Consider the following 12,274-nt stretch of genomic DNA (forward strand, 5'->3'; position numbering starts at 1 on the left):
AAGCATTGTGATTTCCGAGGTCCCAGTTGTAACAAAGTTCCAACACCTTACAACTCACAACCGTCTACCTTTTGTTGGTCTTCGCTTCGAGACGGACCCAAAGATGTGCCAGTGCCTATCGTAGCATGGACACGATTTAATTGTGTTTATATTATATTTACTTTATGTATATATTATCTTACATTTATAATTAATATGTAAAGCCGGTCTGAACGCTGACTCAAAATATTACTTTAGGGGAAAAATATTGAACCTGTTACTATTTATAGACATCACGCGCAGCGATGTAAACAAAACCACGTTGTTTCATGGTCTCGTGCAACGTTAAAAGTTATTGCGTATTTGGAAATTTTTGTGAATGAAACACTTTTAGTGAAACATTTCCATGTTTATGATTACTTAAATACAGTCTATATAAAGACACATGTGTATTGTGAAATTACAATTAGTAACTACCTACAGTTGTACACCATTCACCTGAACAAGATGAATTGTAAGTAAATAGTGCCACAGGCATGGACATCAATTTGACGGCTTACAAAATAGGGTTACAAGCATTTGTATAGAACAGTAATTGAAATATACACAAGTCAGATAGATTAATTCATTGCTGACGCTTAGACAGGAACCCAACTACGTCAATCTGTGATGCTTTTAGGAAGGGCTGGGTTGTTTACCAGTGGCGAGCGGCAGAACTGTTGAGAGGGAGACCTATATTGATCTTGGGGATACAGCATTTCATAGTAAAGTGCTCAAATGATCGCCAATTGTTTTATTTTGACGGACTGAATATAACGTCTGGGATTGTCAATGTTGTCTTTGGGAAAAATTAAGTTCCATGATCACATTACTATGGCTCAAAGTTAAAATTGTTAATGATGGGTGCAATATGATAAGTAGTATCATGATCATTATTTTAGTAATTACAATATTATGATGAGTTGGTTTTTTTGGTAATTTTGACCCCATTCTGTCTAACGACAGAATAATTTCCTCATTCCTTGATTGAATTCCTTGTATGTAAGACGATTTGTTGAAATTATTGCATGTCAATTAAGAATCTACATATTGTTTTGAGATGTGTGTTTTTTTTTATACAATTTAAAAAGCCAAAGCCCATTTTGCACAGTTGATATGATTGTGATCATGATAGTCATGAAAATGCAGTATCAAAATAGCATCAATGATATTGATCATGTTAATTACAGTTACTAACAAAACAAGGATAAGTTACCCATCCTATGTTAACAAATGCAACTTTTAATCACATGAAGATTTGTGATTTATTATCTTTCAATATTTTTAGTTGAAGTTGCTATAAAATTATCTGTGGTTGTAAATTCTGAGTGTCTCTAAACTGAACATCATAGGAATCACTTACTTTGTTCTAAAAAAACAGTTACAATAAACCCTGTCGACTATACTAAACTCACTCGTAACTGGTACTGGTTATGTTTTAAACAGACAAACACCACTTTAACACTGATTTTGTGACAAATTACAATAAACCACTGATTTTTATATTAAACCCAAATATGTTGTCATCACATATGAAAATGAATTTGTTTCATAAATTTAATATGAAAATAATAATACCGAATGATTATCATGAAGTTTATCATTCTGTATTATTCCAACATTAAACAATGTACTCATAGACCTCACACTGGGATGATATCTATATTACTGAATACCGTTAGGTAAAATTGGTTCATGCAAATTTAAATTTTGAAGATAATGAAAAAATTAAAGAAAATTCCCATTCAAAACATTGAAACATTTTGTAATTACCAATACTATTACACGTACTGATGTCATCAGATGACATAACGTGATGACTTATGTTTCCTATACACTGATTCTGTAGAAGAACGATTCACTATAGTACGTATGTAGATAAATTAATCATAGTTGGTTACAGTGTGACTATTTAATGCCTCAAGTGTGTTTTACAGTGTTCAAATCCTGATGTCAGTGCCTATAGCAGGATGTTGGATTAGAGTCAACTAGGATTAAAATTAATAGTACAATGTATTGGTTTGGTGTGTATTACAAGTTTGTAGAACATGTAAAAATAGTCTTTAAAAAAGTTTATGCAAAATTGCAAGCAGGAAAAAATCAGTTGTTGTGATTTTCTTTTAGTAGATAATGTTATCTGCTCTCATAGGTACTACTAGTACTGCAGCCAATTACAATATAAAATCACACAATGTATCCATAGAAATGAGAAACCTTACACAACATTATATACAGCACTTTAAACAATTGCCTTTCTTTCAATTCATGGGTTTGTTTGTGGATACTTATTGTAGAATTGTTTGTCATGTTTTAGTGCTTTTATCAATTTACAAGTGATTTAAATACAGTTGAAATTGACCCCTGCTATAATCTTAATTTCTAAAATCTTGCTTATATGTTTTTTTTTGACAAATTGTGTCAAATTATGATAAGAAAAAGAAAATCTTTGCCAAACACCATGTAGCCCAGATGGTGTTTATATATGGTAGTTTGTGTGTGTAAGAGTACCTCCTACTATGGCAGTAGACTCATCACGCCTAACAGACCCAAAGAAGATGACCACAAGTGCCAACAAAATGACTTATGTCTTTAGTTACCTTTGACCTCTGTAGTCAGCTAAGGATTTCATGGTCAGGACATTAAACAGGCCCTGGTCAGTTTGTAGGTCAACTTGACCCCAAAAATGGCTAGAGAGTTGCCCCAGGGGAGTAGATATAAAGCCAACACCGGTCAGTGTGGATACACTGGATAAACATTTCCTCTCATCTGTGTCACAGTCCTCCGATAAATCAGTTCTTTGTAGATTAATCAATAGGGGTCCTCTTGCTCTGATATCCTCACCAATATGTCTGATGGCATTCTGTTAGAGTCATGTGTGATCACATTCAGAAATGGATTCCGAGGATGTCCACTAATCATGGCTTTTAGAAACGATTTCTTGTACATCAGTCTATTTTGTCACAGAGCCCATAAAGTCACTAACCTATCATGAGAGATTTTTACATGCATCTTTATATCTTAAAACATGTCAAAACAAGAGATATAATGATTTGGTAGGTCTGAAGTAAAAAAAAATCAGTATTGACAAATAAATGCAGTGGCTATTTAACGAAACAGATTGTTTTTTTCTTTTCAACAGAACATGTTTGGTTATGTTGTATTACAGATTAAGGTCACCTGTCCAAAAAATTAATGGTTGGAGATGTATCTTTTAAGCCAGAACAAGTTTATTTCTTTAAAATACTCAAAAGTCATTAGTAAGGTGAGATAGGTTATTTCCCTGTCAGTGAGGCCCTTACCTTATACAGTGTCATGTCCTTCCATCCATTATCATGACCTTCACCCCAACGTCAAGGTCCAAATTAGTGGAGAACTATCTGTGTTTTATATGTTTGCATGAGACAGAGCTGTAAGTTTAATCATCAGCTGAAGATAAGTTTATGACTCTGGTCTTTCATCCAGGAGGGTACCAGTTTCTGTACACTTGCATGACCTTCAAGGTCAAGGTCAGAATAACTGCTAATTGGGACCAGACAAAGCTGAGATTGGGGACGTGAACTGAAGACCTCACAAAATGATTTGCAAAATGTTTTCACTTTTTTCTTTAATTAAATAGGGAAAACTGCAAAATATCTGTTGTGACTGTCAACAGTTATATCAAAATAGCCTGGAACATCTGATGCTCAATCTGTGCAAGACAAACAAGGGAATCTGTTTACATAAAACAATGTTTTCTGAGGAATATGTTGTTTTGAAAACATGAAGGACCTCTTGTGTTATGAGTATTGATGAAAAAGGGTAGATAGAATATATGAAAAGGTAGCAAATGTATGTGATAACATTAGAGTTGACACCTGCATTACAGGTGAAAGGTGCATGACCTGTCTATTAGTTGAATCATCCCCATAATCATCCCCATAAGACTCTCCACACAGAGGTCAACAAAGGTCAATCATATTTGACTATAAACTCGTCAGATATCAAGAGACAAGCTCTGTCACAACAGATGTATATATAAACATAAGTACACAAAACATATCACGCATTCTCCCATTTAAAATTCTATAAAAGAAACAGTAAATACCTATTAGAATGTACATTCCATTACCTGTTGTATCAAATTTGATTATTAAGGGACTATGTCTTACTGTACAGCTATAAGGAATCACTACCCTATTACATGTATAGCATTGAACATGCATGTGCAAATTACACCTTTCAAGATGTACATGGGTAAGCAGACAGAAAAGACATACCTTGCTAATTTATTTATATTCAAAACTATCTACAGATACTCAGTCCAACATGATGTTTAAAACTTAATTGAATACCAGGAAGAATGTAGTGTAAAATATGTCTTAGGTTGCTTTAGTTAAAAAAGTATTCAACTGTCAGTCATCAACCTTGTAGCATGAGAGCTGCTCCCCACGTCTCACTGAGTTACTAGTAAAATAGCTGCTCCCCAAGTCTCACTGAGTTACTAGTAAAATAGCTGCTCCCCACGTCTCACTGAGTTACTAGTAAAATAGCTGTTCCCCAAGTCTCATTGAGTTACTAGTAAAATAGCTGCTCCCCACGTCTCACTGAGTTACTAGTAAAATAGCTGCTCCCCACATCTCACTGAGTTACTAGTAAAATAGCTGCTCCCCACGTCTCGCTGAGTTACTAGTAAAATAGCTGCTCCCCAATTCCCACTGAGTTACTAGTAAAATAGCTGCTCCCCAAGTCTCACTGAGTTACTAGTCAAATAGCTGCTCCCCAAGTCTCACTGAGTTACGAGTCAAATAGCTGCTCCCCAAGTCTCACTGAGTTACGAGTAAAATAGCTGCTCCCCAAGTCTCACTGAGTTACTAGTAAAATATCTGCTCCCCAAGTCTCACTGAGTTGCTAGTAAAAGAGCTGCTCCCCAATTCTCACTGAGTTACTAGAAAAAAAGCTCTAAGTCTCACTATGTTAACTAGGTAAATAGCTGCTCCCCAAGTCTCACTGAGTTACGAGTCAAATAGCTGCTCCCCAATTCTCACTGAGTTACTAGAAAAAAAGCTCTAAGTCTCACTATGTTAACTAGGTAAATAGCTGCTCCCCAAGTCTCACTGAGTTGCTAGTAAAAGAGCTGCTCCCCAATTCTCACTGAGTTACTAGTAAAATAGCTGCTCCCCAATTCCCACTGAGTTACTAGTAAAATAGCTGCTCCCCAATTCTCACTGAGTTACTAGAAAAAAAGCTCTAAGTCTCACTATGTTAACTAGATAAATAGCTGCTCCCCAAGTCTCACTGAGTTAAAATATAACTAAATAAAGAGCTGTTCCCCAAGTCTCATTGATATGCTAGTAAAATAGCTGCTCCCCAATTCTCACTGAGTTTCTAGTAAAATAGCTGTTCCCCAATTCTCAATGAGTTACTAGATAAAGAGCTGCTCCCTAAGTATCACTGAGTTAAAATATAACTAAATAAAGAGCTGCTCCCCAAGTCTCACTGATTTACTAATAAAATAGCTGCTCCCCAAATGCTACCGAGTGGCAGATTAATAGCTGCTCCCCAAGTCTCACTGAGTTAAAAGCTATATTCAAGAGGAATGTAATTTTCAATATTTGGTAATTTATTGAATAATTTATTAACTTTAACATTATATTTGCTATCTTTTTCAATACATCTAGGCAACTTAAATGTTTTATGCTGACAAATCTATTAAGGATCCCTGTGCCACTGCACTGTGGTTTCTCGTATGTACAGTTACCTCCCCGCTTAATTTTTACACTGAAAACTCTTGTTGATTATATTTTGTTTATTTCATTTTTATTAATTTTTCTCAAAAGTTCTGCAAGCTATAGTTTTCTTACAAAGATCTGTAACGACATTTCTGTCCTTTCAGTTTCAAAATACTTGGAAAGTTTCAAGGCCAAATTAAGAATTTTTACAAAGATTTTTTGTGAATCGATGGTTTCATGGCCATATCCTTGGGTGAGAATTAGAACAGGTTATTTTTATGACAGAAATCAAGTTCTAATATTTACAGCCATTAGTGTTACCATGGTTCATTACCTATGACTACTTAAATCAAAAATTAATGTTTGTCATTGTATATTATGAAGAATGCATTTTGAATGTGTTATATCTCTGATATATATTTGATACATAACATACTCAGAAAAGGATAGACACTTCACGCTGTTGACCTGGTAGTCTAGATTAAGTTAATCAGGGCTAACTGTAAACATGTGTATATTTACTGTTACCGTTTACAAGATCTGTGACTGGGGTTAGTTTTGATTGGTAGGCATTAGCTGTATACTATTTCCAGTCAGTCATGTAATAGGTGTGTTGTGGCTTTGCCTGTCTAATCACCTGATCAGTGGGACACAGGTATTACAAAGCCTCTCCCACCAAACAGCAGGTGATCGATCACCCTCTATATAGGTAGTGTATAACCCTGATTGACCTCCTCTTCGGTGCCTTACTGGTGTTACCTGTATGTCACTCTACCTGTACACAGTATCTACAAGATAAGTTATTTATTTATAGACCAGGTATACCTGGATGTACTGTGTACTTATGTACACCAGTGTAACACATGCACGCTCTACAAGACTAGTCCATTGGTAAATGCCATCTCCCAGATATTGGCCAGTGTTAGTTAGATATAAAATTTGTGGTGAGGGCATTCTCTCTGGTCGTGTCACCAAGTCAACCAACGCACATTCCGTCTTAACTACTTGCAAATATTTGTATATAAATTAAATGTATCCATATCAGAGTCCGGTTATCAGCCAGACAGATGTTAATGAGACACATCAGTATAAATTCTTCACTAAACTTAGATATTAAAAGCATTGATTAGGATTTAAAATATTCACTTAAAAGAAAAGATTTTTTTTTTTTTAAATGTGAAAAAGTTGTGAAAGATAATTTTGATTCACTTTCAAAACTGTTGCTAAGGTGAATGTGGATAAAAGTAATTGCATGTATCAAATAAATTATAAAGATATTTAACTTATAAGTCAACCCTCCAACACAAACACACTACAAAACAAATATTGAATAAAATTCTTTATTGTCTATGAATTTTAATGAACTTGATAAATGCATCTAATTACAAGAAAAAAAGGATTTCAACATGTAGAGAGCATAAATAGAGGTTACAGTGCATGTCCTTATAAGGAATTTGTAGTTAACATTTAAAGTATAACGTTTCAAATAGTAAATGATACATTTAACAAAGATGTTCAGTTTCATTTAGGTTATCAGGGTATAAGTTGTTTAAGGTCACTGACCTGGTTACTGACCTTACTAGATTGTTTACCTGATTCTACAGCCAGATACATCTGTATCTTTACCCAAAAATATCCTCAACAAATGAACCATACCTCAGATTGAAGGAATGCTACCAGATGACTTTGACTTTTTAATAAAGATGTAATTTGATGACTAACTTTATGAACTTGAACTGTCTTTATATATCTGGTAAATGATACACCATCCAGGCAATACATTGTCTTGTTTTTGATTTGATGCACTTTAATTATTAAGGATAAAATACATGTTTAACCAAAGGCTAATCTTCCACATGGTCCTCAAATTGATTGATTGGTATAAAGTAGCATCTGTTAAGTCCACACCGTTTGTGGATTAAACAACTTGATATTATCTGTGATATATAAATTATCTGCAATATATAATTGATTAAATTTTTCATCAGGAAAATTCAAATAGATCTTTCTGGATCATTTTTATTAACCGAACTGTTAGTTATAGAAAACCGTAAGTGTTAGTTCTAGATTTGTAGATAACTGACTGTTAGTTATAGATAACCATAACTGTTTGTAACCTGTTTGTTCTAAATATCGTAATTGTAACACATTTACTCTTCATAAAGATCAAGATAATGGTAATCATGTAATCAACACAATAAGGGCTGTGTGCCGTGATCATGTAATCAACACAATAAGGGCTATGTGCTGTGATCATGTAATCAACACAATAAGGGCTATGTGCTGTGATCATGTAATCAACACAATAAGGGCTATGTGCCGTGCTCATGTAATCAACACAATAAGGGCTGTGTGCCGTGATCATGTAATAAACACAATAAGGGCTATGTGCCGTGATCATGTGATCAACACAATAAGGGCTATGTGCAGTGATCATGTGATCAACAGAATAAGGGCTATGTGCTGTGATAACGTGATCAACACAATAAGGGCTATGTGCCGTGATAATGTGATCAACACAATAAGGGCTATGTGCCATGATCATGTGATCAACAGAATAATTAAGGGTTATGTGTCATGATCATGTGATCAACACCATTGGGGTTATGTGTTGTGATCATGCTATCATCAAAATAAGGGATGTGTATGGTGATCAAAATAAGGGTTAAATGTCCTTGTGAACATCATGTAAAACACCTCGTTATCAGCAGACTGTGTATTTAGCCTATCCAGTGTTGTCAGGAGGTAGGTGATATGGTGTTGTGAGTGTAATGAATTGTTTTATGATTAGCGGTTGGGCCTGATTTGTGTTCATTGTGTGTTTATCCCCACATGCAGGTCAGCTGCGCTAGACTTGATGGGGTCAGATAGGCCAGTCTTGTTAGGTGTCCTGTCTGTCTGGAGGACCAGGCTCTACAATAAATACATCATCGAACATTGTCAGTGATCAGAGGGAGAGTGGTCAACACTGTTTAGCCACATTGATCAGTTACCATATAGCTAATTAATTCTGGCATTTGTACATGCACAGCCTTGCTTCTAATCAATTATCAAATCCTGCTGGTCACATAGCTTAGTGGGAAATGTACAGAATTCACAAATCTATCCTCCTCCCCATCACTAGACATACGTTATTTGTTACTGAACTAATGTTTTTTCGAACCAAAATTACTAATTGTCTAGTTGTAAACTTGTGACATCGCATGGCAATTTTAAAGTTAGGTGTTGCTGAGGTGACTGTCACAAACATTGAACCAACTTTGGATACCCATAGATAGCTTCTCTGCATAAAACAACTTAACTGTGGGTATCTGTGCTAGCTATAATGGGTTTTAAAACTGGTATATAAAGTTTATTAAAACAAGTAAATAACAGTTTGTAACACTGTTTAGCTCTAGTTATAATAAACTGTTGTAAAAGTTCTTTTAAAACAGGACAGCCCAAAAACTACATATAGTAGATGATGTCAATCTCAATTGCCATCCTCGATACTCCTGGGGTTGCACTCACTTACGCTCTGTGCACCCCTGGAATATGTCATGACAAAGCCGGTCAATTTTACTGTTACACTGCTGCAGGATTGTTTTGATGAAAAACAAAAGATCAAATGTAAGTGTTCTTGTATCATCCACAAGGTGGTGCAAACTGAGGCTTTTGACTTTTGCTATGACATATTCCAGGGGTGCAGTCAGAGCAAAAGTTAGTACAACCACAGGAGTACCGAGGATGTAACCACAGGCGTACCGAGGATGTAACCACAGGAGTACCGAGGATGTACCCACAGGAGTACCGAGGATGTAACCACAGGAGTACCGAGGATGCACAATAACATCAGACATACACAAGCACGCTTACAAATATTGCTGCAGCTACATCCTTGACTTTTAAACTTTGATACCTTATTCATTTATATCAAAATTACTTTTTTTGTGAAATCAGACGTAACGTTTCCATGGAGTGTTAAATATTACACAGTCTAACGTACCTATTACACAATAAGCCTGTCTACGTCTGGTCTTATCTTCCTTTTTTTAAAGATTTCCCTCCAATAAATTACTTCCTGATGGTCATTGGCAAAGTAGATAATGTTGGTCTGATAACAATTCAGCTACTCATTATCAAGTTAGGGAGACAATATTTGTCTCCTAATGCTTTATAAAGGAAAGGTTTTTATTATGTTGATTCAGCAGTTAGCATTGTTATAGCTAATTAGGGTAGTGTAGATAGATATATGAGGACTGTGGTGCAGATCTATCAATCATAGGATTCACACAGAGACATGCTACAATATGTTTAATATGCATAACTGATGCAGTATAGTGATTGTATTGTGTAATCTAATTATTAACTCCGCCCGAGGTAATAAAATTCTCCCTTGACTGTTTGCCAAATATTGTACTGCTACAGAGCTCACTGCTCAGGCACTGTCGAGGTGTTCTGTTCCTCCTGCTGGCTGATACACCACAATAGCATCAAGACAATCAGTGGTTTTCACATTTTTACATGTCTGTACTACCTCAATGTGGATGTGAGAGTTAGCACTGACTGACCTACACACCATTGTATACCTCCTAGCCGAAGCTTCAGGGTAGGGTGGTTGTACATACCTAGAATTGCTGAGAAAGGCCATGTACAACCTGCTGGGCCACCTTAGACACCCTTCCTCGTGTCTCTCTACCACCCGAATACAGTCTTGTGTAGGTCACATTTTAATCATACACCCATCTTTTATGAATGTCTAAATTAATTTTCTGTATGGATCACATCCTCAAATACAAATATCAACACAAATTTCTCATCAGCACAGATAGAAACTGTTAGTATCAAATTGGATATAAATTCATTCTGATGAACAATTTTGTTTTCGTAAATTGACTTAAGTGTTTGGGGATGCTGACATGCCACATGTTTTGTTACGTTTGTGTGGAGGTTTTTTTGGTGGGAGGAAGTGCACTGGAAGGTTGTTGGTGGACTCTGCAGTCTAAACACCCACTCAGACAATTGTGATGTACCTCATGGTAAACACTAGTGTAGACACACACCATACATCAGCTATTGAATGAGTGGATCTCTGTATCGACACTGTTGTCAATCTTTAAAGAATGACAGAACTTTTATCTAAAATTGTTTATTTCCTTGAAAAAATGGCTTATTTAAACAAATTCATAAATTAAAAAAAGAAGTTCCTTTCAACAAAAATAAGTCACCAATTTGGATGGAAATTGAGAAAAATGCAGTTTATTTTCTAGCTAATCTAAATTTAACCAGAATCACATGCTGTGCCATTTCCTATTTTTAGAAATGGAAAATTCACTAAAACTAATCAGTAAAATGTATGGTTGTTTTATTTTTAAATTTGTGATCAGGAAGAACAAGCGTAGCTTCCTGTTTCTCATATGACTCCCACACATCAATCCAAACACTAGAAATGTCTCTCCTGTCATAATGAAGGGGATTTTTTATTTGTTTTCCTGAAAACCCCTTCTTTTCAGGAACACTTTGTTTGATTAACAGAACGAAATTAAAATGTTGATTGGCAGTGAACAGTATAGGTTTTATGTAAATTTGTTAACAAGAGGAAATTTTGTTATTTGATTGATGTTCATTACAATAGGAAGAGAGCAGATTGAGCCGAATGTGATTTTCCTACATATTGCTTACGTGGGATAAATTAGGATGTATTGGCTGTGCCTGACGTGTATCACAGGGGTATAGGACAGTGACGTACACTGTTTACGTATATACCTGTATCTACCTGTACCTACTTACCTGGCTCAGGTATACAGTGTAGAATTATTGTGTCGTTATTAAAAAGGTCACACTGTACGTCTACAATGACAACTAACACACTCATGTGTGTACCTACATGGTATTTGTGCTGTCAGTAACATTTGTCCACACGATCAACTGACAACAAACGCTGTGCCTACAGTCGTAAGTATAGAGTTTGACATTCATTCCAGAATGGCTTTGATTCCATTGTTCAAATGTGAAGGAGCACACTATGTGTGTAAAGAGTGTTAGTCTGTGTGTATGGTATGATAAACACGAAGTGAATAGCCAGGGTTTACTGTGCTGTATTGATGGGTTTACTGTTCTGTATTGATACTAATAGTAAACTTCTTGAAGACTTGATGGACAGTCTTATAAACAGATAATACACTCAGATAAACTTCTTACACTAATTCTATAAATTTGGAATAAATCTGATTGATATTTATGCAAATCTAGGTGAAACTAAATTAATTCTCTATGCTTATTATACAGTATAAATATAGGATCAAATTGATTGATTATAAATTCTAGGATGAACTGTATGCACTTGCTATATATATAGATCTAGGATACACTTGATAGATCAAAAATATAAATCTAGGATATACTTGATAAATAATAGAAAAATCTAGGATAAACTTTAAGGATATTTATATAAAAATCTATAGTAAACTGAAATCTAGGATAAACCTGTTTAATAATGTAAGAGAAGGGATAAACTTGATGATCTAGTTAATAAATCAAGGATAACCTGTATAATAATGAAAGTGAAG

At 35.2% G+C, this 12,274-nt stretch overlaps 1 protein-coding gene across 8 annotated transcripts in view; it reads left to right on the plus strand.

Moving 5' to 3' along the window:
• Positions 1-12,274, plus strand: part of LOC110448903 (zinc finger MIZ domain-containing protein 1-like) — a 233,241-nt gene that overhangs the window by 181,310 nt on the left and 39,657 nt on the right. The window contains exon 1 of one of the 8 annotated variants that reach the window (XM_021495405.1): positions 11,306-11,660. The exons of the other annotated variants lie outside the window; for them this stretch is intronic. The gene's annotated coding sequence lies outside the window, so the exon portion shown is untranslated. Of the gene's footprint in view, positions 1-11,305; positions 11,661-12,274 lie in introns of those variants that run through there. 8 annotated transcript variants of the gene reach the window in all.

Source organism: Mizuhopecten yessoensis, unplaced genomic scaffold, assembly GCF_002113885.1.
Source record: "Mizuhopecten yessoensis strain PY_sf001 unplaced genomic scaffold, ASM211388v2 scaffold4373_2, whole genome shotgun sequence".
In the NCBI taxonomy this organism is placed as follows: domain Eukaryota; kingdom Metazoa; phylum Mollusca; class Bivalvia; order Pectinida; family Pectinidae; genus Mizuhopecten; species Mizuhopecten yessoensis.